Source organism: Phyllobates terribilis, unplaced genomic scaffold, assembly GCF_046119375.1.
Source record: "Phyllobates terribilis strain yellow unplaced genomic scaffold, ASM4611937v1 Scaffold_2__4_contigs__length_985480577, whole genome shotgun sequence".
Taxonomy (NCBI): Eukaryota; Metazoa; Chordata; class Amphibia; order Anura; family Dendrobatidae; genus Phyllobates; species Phyllobates terribilis.
The window spans coordinates 482434833-482450852 of NW_027362762.1; the positions used below are offsets into that span (position 1 = coordinate 482434833).

The 16020-nt window shown below is 47.1% G+C and overlaps 1 protein-coding gene across 1 annotated transcript in view; it reads left to right on the top strand.

The window, feature by feature from the left end:
- The first annotated feature begins 9153 nt into the window (after positions 1-9153).
- The window catches only part of MAN1C1 (mannosidase alpha class 1C member 1), a 222328-nt gene continuing 215461 nt past the window's right edge, over positions 9154-16020 (top strand). The window contains exon 1 of the mRNA XM_073665861.1: positions 9154-9580. The gene's annotated coding sequence lies outside the window, so the exon portion shown is untranslated. The remainder of the gene's footprint in view (positions 9581-16020) is intronic.

Consider the following 16020-nt stretch of genomic DNA (forward strand, 5'->3'; position numbering starts at 1 on the left):
TGCTAATGGTCCCTGACGAGGGAACCTCCCTCCTGCTCTAAGACACAGCCTTTAATATTTGTGGCATCCAGGCCTGGGGTGACACATTCACCTAGTAAAATTTAGTACTCCGGGGCTAAGCCTCTTTGGCCAACAACAAACAGGGTAGAAACAATAATATAACATATTTACAAGCACATTTTGTCCTTAAGGTCACGGCGCTTCCGTGACCGGGTGTCCATATCACCCTACAAGGTGAAGTTTTCCACGGTGTGGGGACCTGTCTCCATAAACCCCAAGTTTCTGGCCTTGGGCGTAGCGACAAGGCCGAGCTAACTACTTTGGGCCACAAGGGAGCCACGCCGGACAGGTTTTTCTTCTGTGGCCATCTTCACAAGAGGGCACCACGTGCAACTATCTAAAACTCAGTTTCGGCCATTCAGTGTCCATGACCTGTCAGTCCATTGAACTAGAAAAACTGGAGAAAACACTATTAGTTATCAGGTAACAAACATAAAACATTAAATATTTACAGGTAAATGTAGACTTTGGACTTAGATCTTCCAGCGAGCTGGTACTTGACCCCTAGTGCTCCGGGTTGACCTGCGTAACCCACTGTCTGGTGGTGGTCTAACCTGGCTTTTCCCACTAGCATTTAGGGTACAGCTACTAGCTGGGTTTACAGGCAGGGCAGGCAGCTGTCTGCGGGTCCTTTGGCTTACCGCAGGCATGGCAGGCTCACTGTCAGCAGAGGGTTGACTCTCCTGGGCTGCTGGCATGGGTTCTTCTGCCTCTGGGGTTGCTTGTTCTTCTTGTTCTTCCTGTTCTCCTGTAGGCTCCTGCTGGGTAGGTTGAAGGAAGCGTAGGACGGGTACCACTATGGCATCGTTTATCCGAGTCCAGGACCGGGGGAACTCTCCGAGAACGGTGCTGATCATTTCCTCCTTGTCCACTGCGGGCTCAAGGTCATCTTGATCTTCTCTTGGACTCTGCAGTTGCTCGGGGCACCGTTTTAGGTGGTCTCTGGAGACAGTGCTAGTGGTTTCTCCTCCATCCCTGGTAATTACACATACCTTCGGGTTGTCGTGGTTGGACGGCAGTACTGTGTACGGGTCGCTCTCCCACTGGTCATCTAGCTTGTGAAGCCTTCTCTTCCGCTTCAGGACCTGCTCACCAAGCTCCAGGGGACCAGCAGGGGCGTGTTGGTTGAAGAGCCTCTCTTGTTTTTCTCTCGCTTGAGCCAGACTCTTCTCCACACTCTCCTGTACCTTCTTGTACTGTAGCCACCGTTCCGTATCCCAGTCCACATCTGGGGAGGAGTCCTCGGGTGTCAAGACTCCCATCTCCGGATCCATAGGCAGCTTACCTGGTCTTGCTCGCATCAGGTAAGCCGGCGTGCAGCTGGTAGCATTCACCGGGATATGGTTGTACAAGTCTATCAGGTCTGGCAGCTTCTCCGGCCACAGGCTGCGTTCTTCCAGGGGCAACGTCTTGAGGAGATCAATGACGATATTATTCATTTTCTCACACAGCCCATTGGTTTGCGGGTGTTAAGGCGTTGTCCGAATCTTCCTACAGCCGTAGAGGTTGCAGAACTCCTGGAAGACTTCCGCCTCAAACGCTGGACCTTGATCTGTCAAGACCTGTTCCGGATACCCATGTGTACGGCAGAAGTGTTGTTGGAAGGCTCTGGCTGCCGTTTGGGCCGTCAAGTCTTTAACCGAGACCACCACCAAGAACGGGGAGTAATGGTCCACAATCATGAGGGCATAGATGTAGCCGGACCGGCTTGGAGCCAACTTCACATGGTCCAGTGCTACCAGCTCGAGAGGCTGCCTGGTGATAATCGGCCTCAAAGGAGTCTTCTGGCTGGTACGATCCTTCCTTCTGAGGTTACATGAGCCGCAATCCCTGCTCCACTTCTCTATGGCCCCTCTCATACCGATCCAGTTGAACCGCTCTCTCAGTAGGAACTCCAGTTTCTTCCACCCGAAGTGTCCCGCTCTGTCATGGTAGGCCTACAGGACCATTGCTGCATCTCCCCTTGGGACCACTACCTGCCAGGTCAGCTCGTGCATCCGGTGGTTGACAAGCCTTCTGCACAGATTACCCTCGTAGAGGAATAGCCTGCTTTTCTCCTTCCATAACTGCTTGGCTTCCTCCGGAGCGTCCGGTCCAGGGCTAGCGTCTGCCTGGGTTAACAAGTCTTTCACCAGGCGTATTGCAGGGTCACTATCTTGCGTCTTAGCCCAGCCGTGGTGGGGTAAGGGGTTGAACATGACGGTGGTTAGGTCTTTGTCTCTTACCTGGTGAGAATACTGAGTGGCCCCATACCGGTGGAACTCAGGGAGCTCTACTTCCTCCAGCTCTTCCGAGTCTTCTTCTCCTTCGGGTAGGTGGGGCATTCTTGATAGGGCGTCTGTGTTGGAGTTGGTTCTGCCTGCCCGGTATTTGATTGTGAAGTCATAATTTGATAGCCGGGCCATCCACCGCTGTTCTAGGGCACCTAGTCTTGCATTGTCCAGGTGTGTCAACGGGTTGTTGTCCGTGTACACGGTGAACTTTGCGGAGGTCAGGTAATGTTTAAACCATTCTGTGACAGCCCACACCACTGCCAAGAATTCTATCTTGAAGGAGCTGTAGTTCTCCGGGTTTCTTTCAGTGGGCCTCAGCTTCTGGCTGGCATACGCGATCACCCTTTCTCTGCCCTGTTGGTTTTGGGACAGTACGGCTCCTAACCCCACATTACTGATATCTGTGTGGAGGATAAAAGGCTGGCCATAATAGGGGTAGGCCAGGATCTCATCCCCCGTGAGGGCCATCTTCAGATGGCGGAAGGACTCCTCTTCCGGCTTGTCCCACTTGAAGGGTGGCTTTTGACTTCTGGATTTAGACTGACCTATCAGGAGGTCCTGCATTTGAGCCGCCATCTTTGTGAACCCGGGGATGAACCTTCGGTAGTAGCCTACCAACCCGATGAACTGCCTCACTTCTTTGATGTTTGAGGGGCTTGGCCAGCTCTTGATTACTGGGACCTTGTCGGGGTCGGGGGCTACTCCTTCTGCACTCAGCACGTGCCCCAGGTACTGTACCTTCGGCTTTAACAGATGGCACTTGGAGGGTTTCACTTTCATGCCATAGCCTGCCAGGGCTTCGAACACCTCTGCCAGGTGTTTTAGATGGTCCTCGTAGGTCTTCGAATAGACGATCACGTCGTCCAGGTAAAGTAGGACCGTCTCGAAGTTTCGGTGCCCTAGACAGAATTCCATCAGCCTCTGGAAAGTCCCGGCTGCATTGCAGAGCCCGAATGGCATACAGTTGAATTCACTCAATCCCATCGGGGTGGTGAAGGCGGTCTTCTCCTTGTCAGCCTCTGCCACAGGAACCTGCCAGTACCTGCTAGTAAGGTCCAAAGTAGAGAACAAATTAGCTGATTTTAGTGCGGCTAAAGACTCCTCTATCCTAGGTAACGGGTACGCGTCTTTATGGGTGATACGATTGATTTGTCTATAGTCCACGCACATTCTCATGGTGCCGTCTTTCTTTTTTACCAGAACCAAGGGGGCTGCCCAGGGGCTACAGCTGTCTCTAATGACCCCGGCATCTTTCATTTCTCTCAGCATGCCCTTTGCGTTCTGATAATGTGCAGGGGGTACAGGTCTGTATCTCTCTTTTATTGGCGGGTGGCTCCCCGTGGGGATGTGGTGTTCTACCCCTTTCACCCTGCCGAAGTCTAGCGGGTGCTTACTAAAGATTCTCTAGTACTCCTGAACCACCCGGTAGACTCCTTGTTTTTGGTGCAAGGGAGTGGAGTCAGCACCCATGTGGAGTTTCTGGCACCAGTCCTCCTTAGGTTTCTGGGAGCCATTACCCTCCGCCTGGGGAGATGGATGCAAGGGTTCCACGGCCCTGACAGCATTGGGTTCAACAGTATACAATTTGGCTAGTGTAGCGTACCGGGGCAAGTGTACTTCCCTTTCCACAATGTTTAAGATCCGGACGGGCACCCTTCCATGGCGGACATCAACCACCCCCCGGGCTGTCAAAATGGTGGGCCTGCTGTCTGAGTACACGGGTTCTACCATGGCTTGGTAGTCTCTCCCTCTTAACCCGATTGCAGTCCAACACCAGATCATCATTTCACTTTTGGGAGGCATGGCAATGGGGAACGGGTCGCTCATCCTCACGCTACTGATCTCACCACCAGACAGTTCTACCTGTTGTCGTCTCATCAGGGCTCTTATCTCCTTCTAGCGGACCCTCTGTTGGCTGGAGCTCGCATTCATCGCCACCTGCTGCAAAATTACAATCACTTCTGAAAGACAATTTTCAATCACGTTAGTACCCAAGGTTATTTTAGGGTGACTTTCTCGACGGTCAATGTCCACAATGATCACTCTTTGTGCCGGCAGTTCAACTTTACCAATCTTAATGGTCATCTCTCTGAACCCCACCTGCGGCACGGGCTGGCCATTGCTGGCGATGATGCTCAAGTCACTGTCTGGATAGCGGGTTATGTCAGTGTCACTCCAGTACTGCTTGAAAAGTACATAGGGGATGGTAGTCACTTGGGACCCGGTGTCCAGCAGTGCACTCATGGGGATACCGTCAAGCACTACGGGTAAAACCGGGCATTCCCCTACATACTTATCACCCCAATTAGACGGGCCTGGCGACCTTATGCCTGGGGGTTGGCCCTCTGCCCCAGGTCGGACCCATTTAAAGTACAGTACCTGGCTACGTGTCCCGGCTGGCTGCAACGGCAGCAAATCGGCTGTCCATCCTCAGTGTAACGATCGGCTGGCCTTCCTCTGAACGACGGGATCCTCCTCCGTCGACGCCACGGGACATCCTCTGGACTGGAAGCCAGCTTGATTGGTCCTGACGGGTCCATCAGTAACGACTGTACGGTCCTGGTCAATGCAGCAACACTCTTTGTTAGTTCTTGGACCTGATGGTGCAGGTTTGCAGGGGGGGATGGGTTTAGGGCCTGCGCATCAGCCCCCACAAGGTCTGCAGGGTAGGGGCTGCCTCCTGGTGGTAAGTGATGGCAGGGCGCCGGGAAACTACAGCGCCACCTGGTGCGGGTTCTCGGAGCACCCGGATGGCCCTATCTTTGAACTGTGCAAAAGTCAAATCGAGGTTCTGTAGGGCCATGAGGCGCAGCTGAGTTCTGTGGGCGCTGGACAGCAGACCTTCTATGAACTGGTCAGTCAATAGTTTATCTGGATCCTGCACGCTGCCAGGGTCAGCTTGCTTAATTGCCCCCAAGGCTTCCTGTAAATTTAGGGCATAGTCTCTGATGCTATCTTGAGCTCGCTGCTTACATCCATAGAACCGCATCTTTATTTCTGCTGAGGTACGGGTATCAAAGGTGTCCCGTAGATGGGTCATAACCCCCCCTTATAGTCCTTTTCTCCTCAGCTGTCCAAGACTTTACCTCCCGCTGGGCCGCACCAGTTAACTGCCCTATCAGTATGCTTACTTTCTGTTCTTCTGTCAGGGGGTAAACTTTGAACAGGCTATACAGCCTTTCTTTAAAGTCGCCCAAGGTATGCGACTCGGGCCGGCATACTGTGGCAGCCAGGCCGCTCCGGGGATATAGGGCATGGAAAACGGCATCACAGCTGCAGCGGCTACGCTGGTGGTAGAGGGTCCCTCCACGTCCGACATCTTCCTCCCCCCTAGTTAACTGTGGCCTACCTTCCGGCGATCCTCTTCTGTAGGCCGCGGCTCCGCTCGCGATGCTCTGGGCGAGGACCTTGCGTTGCTCGGTGATGACGTCGGCGTCCGCTGGATCTCCTTCCAGGACCTTTCGCAGCGTCTCAGCGTAGGACGGGGCTTCAGGTCTCGCACGGTTTTGACGTCCACGCCCCTCTTCTTCCCGCGCGGCGTCCCGAAGATGGCGCCCGATGGCGGGAAACGGCTCCGATTAGCGGGAAATGGCCCTGAATGGCGGGAAACTTCACTCAGGTAAGTATAAAGTCTTTTTCAGGCACGCAATACCCGTTTGTGGCGGGTTGGTCACAATCCTGCCGACTACGCCAAAGCTGACTCGCCCCCTGGGGCCCCCTGGGCCGTGGGGCACCCGGAACCGGGCTTCTATGCGATGCTGGCGGTAGTAGTGGCAACCCGATCCCGTGGCTCAGGGTGGTCAGACCAAATTGTGGCAGTCTATTTATCAGTGTTTTGAATGTCCCAACTACGCCACCCGTGGATTGTGGTCAGAGATAACCGCCGCTGCGAGGCTGACCACTGAGGCTGGTGTTGGTATGCAGCACAGGGGTAGAACAACTTTCCACAGGAAGAGTGTAGCCTCAGGGCAGTGTAGGTGAATGCTGGGGGTGATAGTGCAGGCCGCTTCAAACAGTCCAGGGTCTTTATTGCAGATGTTATTACTGACCCAACAGGAGTACCGGTTAGGAATGGGCCTGGGTATCTGAGAGCATTCGGGTGAGCCCCACTGGTCAGGGTGAGTGTGTAGGCCTACCGTTCTCTCTCTATGCTCTTGCTGACTATCCCCCTTTTCGTGGTGTAATAGCCCACGTCCCTGAGCTGGCCGTGTACTTTGCCTGTATGGCTTGCGACTCGGGCCTTGGGTACCTTTTGCTTCTCCTTGCTGTACTGGTTCCTCTGTGTGGCGGAGCCTCCAGGCTTCTTAGGCCAAGGGACCTGAAATCCCTCGCAGGTTGGTTCTCTGCTGCTGGGCTTGCGACCCTGACAGCCTCGGACCCCAATGTCCGGTGGTGATTCTCTCAGCCAGGACCGGCTCTCGTCGCCTCTGTCCCTGGCTTGCAGTTTCTCCTCTGCCTCACGTACTCCTCAGCTGCTGCTGACCTGTCCCTCTTCTCTGAGAACCCTTCTGGACGCTTCAGAAGTGGGTTCTGGTCTCTCTAACCCTGCCCCAGTTCCAGCTTTTATAGGGGCAGCCTGCTCCCCCTACTGGCCTGGGACAGGAGGTGCTGCATGCTAATGGTCCCTGACCAGGGAACCTCCCTCCTGCTCTCGGACACAGCCTTTAATATTTGTGGCATCCAGGCCTGGGGTGACACACTTGCATTCCAAGAAAACAAAGCAGATGCTAACTTTTATCATCATCATCATGCTCCTCGCCTTGGCACTCTCAACTCCCCTGATGGAGAAGCCAGGGCCCACCGGAGGAGTCTGGTTCTCTGGTGGGCTCGTCTAATGCTGCCCTAAAGCAGGCCGGGCTAAGAAAAGTCTGTGGGGAGAAGTTCCAAGGAGAAATAGGGGCGGCTGGGGACCGTTTATGGACACCCGGCTGCCCCCAGGCGGCTGGGGACCGTGTGTGGACACCCGGCCGTGGGGCGGCTGGGGACTGAATATGGATTCCAGGCTGCCAACGCAGCCATGACGTGGTGGCCAGATTCTGCCTCCACATGCCTAAAAGGCCCAATTTCAAGTGCAAGCAAGCAAGCAGTATGGTTTTGCAGCCTGGGGGTGGGTGGGTGGCAGGCTGCACACTTACGTTTGCATTCCATGAAAACAAAGCAGATGCTAACTTTTATCATCATAATCATGCTCTTCACCTTGGCACTCTCAACTCCCCTGATGGAGAAGCCAGGGCCCACCGGAGGAGCCTGGTTCTCTGGTGGGCTCGCCCAATGCTGCCCTAAAGCAGGCCGGGCTAAGAAAAGTGTGTGGGGAGAAGTTCCAAGGAGAAATAGGGGTGGCTGGGGACCGTTTATGGACACCCGGCTGCCCCCAGGCTGCTGGGGACCGTGTGTGTACACCTGGCCGCGGGGCGGCTGGGAACCGAGTATGGACACCCGGCCGTCGGGCGGCTGGGGACTGAGTATGGATTCCAGGCCGCCAACGTAGCCATGACGTGGTGGCCAGATTCCGCCTCCACATGCCTAAAAGGCCCAATTTCAAGTGCAAGCAAGCAGTATGGTATTGCAGCTTGGGGGTGGGTGGGTGGTTGGCTGCATATTTGCGCTTGCATTGCAAGGAATGGGGGAGGTACAATTGAACATTGCCCTGGGACAAGAACTTGCACGGGGATAGTTGCAAGTCTGCATCTTCTGATGCAGCAAGGATGACTTCTGATGGGCACACTTTTAGGCAGTGACCTGGGTGTCAGAGATGCTTCCAGGGGTGTTCCCCATGCTGTTCACATGTCTTTTCAGCACTGTATGCATAGGTCACACAGCATATGGCCAGATAAGGTTGTAAAATGTTAAAATGACATTTCCCGGTGAATGCATTTGTCACGGTTGAAAGCAATACAAAAGTGCAAAAACGCATAAAAAATGCTACTTGTGAACATAGCCTAAGGTGTGGAGGAGTATTTTTTTGGGGGGTTATTTATTTTACCTTATACACAAGTCTTTACCCTGGAAATGAACTTCCTTAACATATTTCACAGGAAAGCAGTTTCAGTTTAGTTTTTGAACGATTTATTTTGAGCCCGTAAAAGTGGCTTAATACCTCTGACCACGTTGTTGACAGCAGTGACCTGGGGGTCAGAAATGCTTCCTGGGGCGATCCCCATGCTGTACCCATGTCATTTGAGCACTGTCACTATCGTTTTGGGCACTTGTTAGGCTTTTAAAAGACTGCCGGGGGTGTCGCCGCAAAAATGCTCGGGTCTCCCATAGACTAACATTGGGCTCGTTGCTCGGGTCGAGCACCCGAGTATCACGGCGAGCTCGGCCCGAGCTTCGAGCACCCGAGCATTTTAGTGCTCGCTCAACACTAGTGTCCAGGCATCACATTGTGAGGCTTCAGAAGAAAAAGTTTGAGAAGCGCTGCCTTAGACCACCATAAGATTTTATATATTCATCTAATTAGATTCTTCACTGTGAAAATTAGATACGTGGCTGTTCCCTTGTTTCCCTGTCGAAAACATTGCAGTGTATTATACATTGCTAAGATTGTAATTTTCTAATTACATGTCTGGGTTCATTCCTGAACTAAAATTAAATGCAAAAACAAAACATTCTTTAGATTAATTAGTGATATTAAATTGCAGTTCCCGTGCTTCTCCTGCACTGGTCCAGCTTTGCTTTTGCAATTGTACAGAGCTGTCATTGCTCCTGGGGAAGTGACAGAGTGAACCTCAGGCTGCACACGGCCCCTGACATGTAAAGGCCATCAGAACAATCACATTAGGACCGACCTATTGGAAAGCCCTGAATGTGACCAATCCAAGGCTGCCTCCAGCTAACCAATTGCAGCCTGCTTTACATCCCATCTACTAAACTGCTTCAGAGGGGTTTAAATGTGGTACCTTAGTGAGATGCCTAGTACAGCAAGCAAATCAACACACTTTACTGCACACATTGCATCTGGAATCCAGCAGCGGACACGGTTTATCATTTATTTAATAAATCTGACCTATTTGGTAGAAATAATGCACACACACAGCAGACAGCCAGAGCATCTCATGTAGGGAGCTGCATTTATATGCAATTAGTGCTCAAGTTCCCAATTATGCAGTGCCGGGATAAATCCTTTCATTGGGAATCATCAGCTGATCTGACAAATGGAGCATGCAGATGTACTGAAGAGGCTGAGGAATTGTGTTTAAAAAGAAGCTTATCCTGATCCTGCCGTCACACAAAGCTATACATGCAAGGTAAGAAAATGAATGGCGTAGAATAATAGCACAGCTCCAATGACTCCCTGTTATCTGGGGTTCCACTCTCACCAAAATGTGTCACATCTTTCCTCTGTGTGTGCACACTGATCTCACATGTTGTATTAAACTAGTGATCAAGTGGTCAGTGAGAAGCCCAAATGATGTCTTTTATTTAATTAAAAATAAATAAATACATAAAATAAATATAATGAAAAATAATATCATGTGTAAGTGCTGCGTATAGCTTTTATAGTCAGGTGTGTATATTGCTGTCATTATATGTTAGGATTGAATAAAGGTTGTATATCCATAGCAATTGTCATCACCATCAGAATAAAACTAGGCAACAATAGCAATAATCGTCTTGTGGCAAAATGGTAACAACGATCACTGTTGTGAGAGATAACGTGTCTATAGTGCGATGTTGTGACGGGGGAAAAAAAATCTGTAAAATATACAAAAAATCTCAGTGTATAAATTGGCCATATAGATGATGGCCCTGATAGTAAATCATTGTGGATCCAGTCTGAGAGGGGAGGGAGGGGGTACAATAGCTAAAGAGAAGATTGTATTTGTATGGGAGAACCAAGTCCGCACTGAAATCGAACTCAGGCTTACAATGTTTTCTCGTTGCTCACTTGGCTTGCTTTTCAGAGCATCACTGAATGTGTTGGTCATTTCTGTGTCGTCTGGATGTTTTGTTCTATTACTGTAAGACTGAGAGAGAGTGAGAAATGACAACATATTAACATCCATGTATTTATTGATCCCGAAATGTAATAAATGTTAATTGTCAGGTTATAGGGGCTCCAAGAATTCAGTCAACTGCCGCTGGTTCCTGCCCTTTAATCAATATTGTGATGGCGTGTGATAAATCTCTTATGGTGTAATTGAGGCTTGATGTTTTGGTAGGTGCTGTTGTTAGCTACAAAACACAGAATTTATAGTGGCGACAAACAGAATCTTAGCTCCTGGAGGAAATGTAGCCACCACATTAGGCTTTACAAGGAGCACCCTTCACAGCACTGTATGTTTCCAAAGCATCTCTGCAGGAAAGCAATGCAATCTAATCCCATTAAACCTCTAATAAGTGAAGATCTATAATCACTGTTATCACATGTTGCCCTCTTCTCGTAAGGAGGCTCTTTTTTTTTACCATAATTATTTTACAGACATATTGACCCCACTCTTTATTGGAATTAATAAACCTGAGCCGATCACAAAACAACAGGCATGTAGATAAAAAGCATGTACATATATGTAAACCACAAGCATAAATTAATTGTGCCTAAAAGATCTTTTGGCCGACAATATTTATTTACAGTTCCACTTAATTACCGTGCTTGCCCCAGGCTGGCTAAACCCGCATGTTACTATGGTGTGCGGGTGAGATAAGTGGTTGCCAAGCACCTCTGGCACCGCTATTCTTAAGAGAACAGAAAAATATTCAACTTGTCCTATTAATTTTCCACCCGGCATAATTTGTCAGATTGTCTGGCAGCCCTCATAGATATGACAATGTTGGCCAGTATCTTAAGACTACATGTATGGCTGCATTATTGGCTCCGGCATTTATTCATTGTCTTTTACTCTGGTACTAAGAAACATTAGTAAATAAAAGCACTGTCTGTATCACTGATTTATCATGAGTCAATGGCAGATTTATTCTTTACAGTCCACTATTATTATCCATTTGTAAGCACAGATGATAATATTGGAGAAACCGACTAAATATGTTATACACATAGCACAATGCCTAAATTACAACTAGTCACTTACGGTTCTTCAGTTTTTCCTCCCAAATTCATTTGCACGTGATATTAATATGAAAATTACATTAGCAAAGGCTTAAATAAAGGATACATGCACACAAGATTAAAGTGGCTCTATACAACCTCGGCATTAAATGAAATTATAATATATCTTTGAAGCCTGCCATATACATTTGGTGGCTGTGGTTGAAAAATGGTTCGGCAGATCATTTGGCTAGCACTGCAGCCATCTTGGCCGGCTCTGCCATACACAGAAGCGCTCATCTGGCCGAGCGCTCCTGTGTTCTCTATGTGAGATCTGTCACCAGATATATCAGCGATGATTTATCTCCGTGAGGAAAAAGTAATTGGCAGTCCTAAATCAAACATTCCAATTGATATCTCTCCTGACAAGTAGTTGTCCGTGGTCCCTATACACATTAGACGTGGGGTGGAGAACCTTTTTTCTGCCAAAGGTCATTTGGCTATTGAAAACCTCATTCGTGGGGCATACAAAATTGTCTACTTGAAAATTATCCTGCTATATGTGGCCAAACAATTAATGAACTCACCGCTAATGTGATAACTGGAACTGATTCTCCTTGGTGCGACTGTGATGTCAGGTGTTATGGATGATGTTGCGACTCGCAACTGCTTTTCCAGGCTTGTGTCATTCTGGAGTGCAGTTGATTCTTTGCAATAAGTTTTGGAAAGAACTCGCAGCAGTAAATTGTACCAAACACAGATATATGTTACACTACATGTCTCCTCACAGTGCGAAATTCATCACTGATCATGTTACACTTATAGAACTCAAGCAGTGAGAGGCCATCACATAGGAGACACCGAGACTGCTCTATATACATCACATGGGAAACACTGAGACTGCTGTATACATCAAATAGAAGACACTGAGAAAGCTATATATACATCACATAGGAGACACTGACACTGTTGTATATATCACATAGGATACACTGAGACTGTTGTGTAGATATCACATAGGAGACACTGAGACTGCTGTATATATTACATACAATACACCAGGACTGGTGTATATATAGCACATAGGAGACATAGAGACTGCTCTATATAAATAATATAGGATACACTGGGACTAGTGTATATACATTACATAGGAGACAGTGGGGCTGGTCTATATACATCACATTGGAGACACTGGTATGCATTATATAGGAGACATTGGGACTGGTGCATATACATTACATAGGAGACACTGGGGCTGGTGCATATACATTACATAGGAGACACTGGGGCTGAAGCATATACAACACATAGGAGACACTGGAAATGGATAATTTACATCTTATAGAAGACACTGGGGCTGGAGCATATACATAACATAGAAGACACTGTGGCTGGAGCATATACATCACATAGGAGACACTGGGGCTAGAGCATTTATATCACATAGTAGTAGTAGTAGTTTTCATTAGAGGGACAGGAGCGCAGAGCGCGCTAACCCATAAAATCATTTTCATCAGTGTGCAAGACTGTTCTGACGTGTTCTACTAGTGAAAAATAGAGATAGGACATGAACAATGGACGTCTGAATGAGGTTTTATTGCTTTCTATGGGAAGGGCCCAAAGAACTGTTCTGGAAACCTCTGACCTACACTGGACTTGTGGCATAATTCGAATATTGCCTTTAGGCCACGGCCCCACTATCGGTATTTGGTCAGTATTCGGTCAGTATTTTTCTCAGGAGTGGAAGCCAAAACCAGGAGTGGGTGATAAATGCAGAATTGGTGACTTGTTTCTATTATACCTTTTCTCTGATTGTTCCTCACCTGGTTTTGGCTCCCACTCCTGAGAAAAAATACTGACCAAATACTGACCAAATACTGATAGTGGGGCTGTGGCCTTAGGCATAGTAATGCTTTACACATACCATTCACACCTTGCAGTTATAATATGAATCTAACAGCAGCAGTTCACAATATAAAAACACAATTATGTGATTACTGCAGTAAATATTACTTAGTTATTGTCACACCAAAAAGATAATAAAATGACTTTGCCTTGGGCAAAGAGTTTCTGCTTCTCATACATAACTTTATACATGTAAGAATAATAAATTAATGCATTATGCTTCTAATAATGCGGTATAATCTGTAAAAAACATAGGTAATTCTATAGGAGATTATAGTGTATGGCATTAAATTATGCTACACCATTTCCACAGGGAACAAAAAGATTAATAATGCATCTCACTATCCATGATTCATACTTTCACATAAAAAGTGGGTCATATATCAGAGATATTAGAAAGCCAAAAGGCCGATTCAGACCAATTTTGAAAAATATCTAGCCTTTTAGTGACACAAAAGAGTTGCCTGAAGGTAGATATATGTGAAAAAGTATATTTTCCAGGTGTTGTAGGGAGCAGTCCTTGGAAACTTGCACATGTTAAATGACAGATTGGCATGCTTTCAGACCAGGCCACAGATCACAGTGGAGGTTGAATGGCAATTTGTTGTTTAACTTTCGACATTGTTGTCCACAACAAGAACAGCATGTACTGAACAGCCAAGAATGACCACTCTCATTCAGGAAGCGGCCATCTAAAATCATTTTTTTATGGTCAGCTTTGGTCTCTCTGAGAAATAAGGTTGCAGGTCTGTATAATGGGAAAAAAATATGCAAAATCACATTCATCACAAGCTATAGGACCTGTGTGGGTCAGACACAACTATTGAGCCTCTATAAATTAAGAGACCCATTCACATGTAATCTTCTGAATGAGCGATTGTAGAGTGGTTTGTGCAATTGTTAGGTCATCTCATCACATTTGTTACGTTGTTTTTGACAAATGAATGCACTTTTGTGATTATTTGTTATACACAATGGGGCCAGTTTTTTTTGATAGACTCATTGGGTCGATTCACTGATCTTGTCTAATATTTACAGTACCTAAGTTAGCTTACATTATGACAAAAATTTGCATCTATATTTTTGTGCAATTTTAGTGCATATTGTCATGCTCCTTCCTATTAAGTCCTGCTCCTTTTCACTAAGGTACAAAAAAGGACTTACACTTCACAAAGTTTCTTGTAAGTCCCCAATTCTTGTGCATTTAGCTTAGTAAATCTTCCAAATTGTATGTCCACTATTTCTTTAGAAACCTCTCCAGTTAGAGTTGGGGAATCTGTGGCTTTGCCTTAAATGTCTAGGATGAGAATACTTCTTTAACAAGAATGAACAAATCTTTTCTCAGTGCCAGGTTCATCCAAGGTTTCCAGTGTACACATATGACATTTTGATCTTGGTAAGTATGTATATAAAATAGATGGTATAAATATACCATCTATTAGATTTACCAAAATCAAAATGTCATATGTGTACACTGGAAACCTTTTAATATTACGTTATTATTTACTGTAAAGGATCTAAAAATATAAACCATAGAAACATTACATATACTTAAAAGATTAGACAGTGTTTACAATACATGATGTCCAAAGTAGTGACAATCTGCAAAAATGGAAGACAAAAAAGCCAGTGTGATTTTATGTATGCAGGATCATGAAAACAATGGTATTAATAAATGAAAAAAAAAAAAATAAATAAAATACAAACCCAGAATTTACTATGTCATGGTGGCCATAATTTTTGTCTGATGGGCTTCTATATTGAACGAAGGTGTGGATGCACTCCACTCATGAAACTCATTACTATTAGCCAAGTGGCACATTATCTCCTAACATTCTGCCCTCCTATTTCCGAAGTGTTGGCTCTTTTTCCAACCCTTGCAGATAATTGGTCAAAATGTTGATTCTTTCACAAAGTCATTAATAGAAACAATGTAAATGTTCTCCTATGTTGTAAGTGGGACTGCACTTCACTGCCTAAACAAAACCCACTACCCAACAACAGACAGTACTGTTATATGTTTCCATGGCTTAATGAGTTGTTTGATAGGTTGATTTTGGTGTGTATGCACACTCGGACCCTGCTCGTGACTTTCAGTGCCTGGCTTAGTGGTTGCGATGGCAGTGGAGCAGTTCCCGTGGTCCGGAGGAAAGAAGTGGCATATAATAGAGAGGCTTAATGTGGGGCATATGCCAAAAGAGCACCTGACACCTCTGTTCATATTAGGGAGCAATTAGTGTTTTGCGTCATTGCAGTCCATGTGAGCTTATTCTGCTGCTGTACTAGGGTATTTTGCACTGCACTGTTTCTCCAGGACGCGCCATGACAAAGTGGGGTGAAATGCACATTGAAGCGCAGATTTACGAGGATGGTCATCTGTGTGATAAGAGATAGTAATGCCACACAGAAATCACTGATGTTAGTTGCTGGGGACCGCTTTGTCCCTCAGTTTCAGTCACTTTGTGAGCCCTCAGTAAATGTATTTTTGTCATTTTTAAAGGGAACCTGTCAGCTGACACATGCTGCCCGATTCACGCACAGCATGTATCGCACCCTTGAAGTATGATTTCTGCCAGGTATGTTTGATTCTTAAATGTTGCAGCTTATATGCAACAAAGCATACTTTAAAAGCCACCGCATGGCATACAAGTCAGACAGGCGGGTCCCTGGTGGCTTCTCCCCACCACCTCCCCTGGAATGACAAGTATTTCTCGGCAAAAGTGCCTCATGCTGAACACACATGGATGAGCATCCTAGTGTCATCAGTGTGACACAGACGGCGCCTGGGAATCA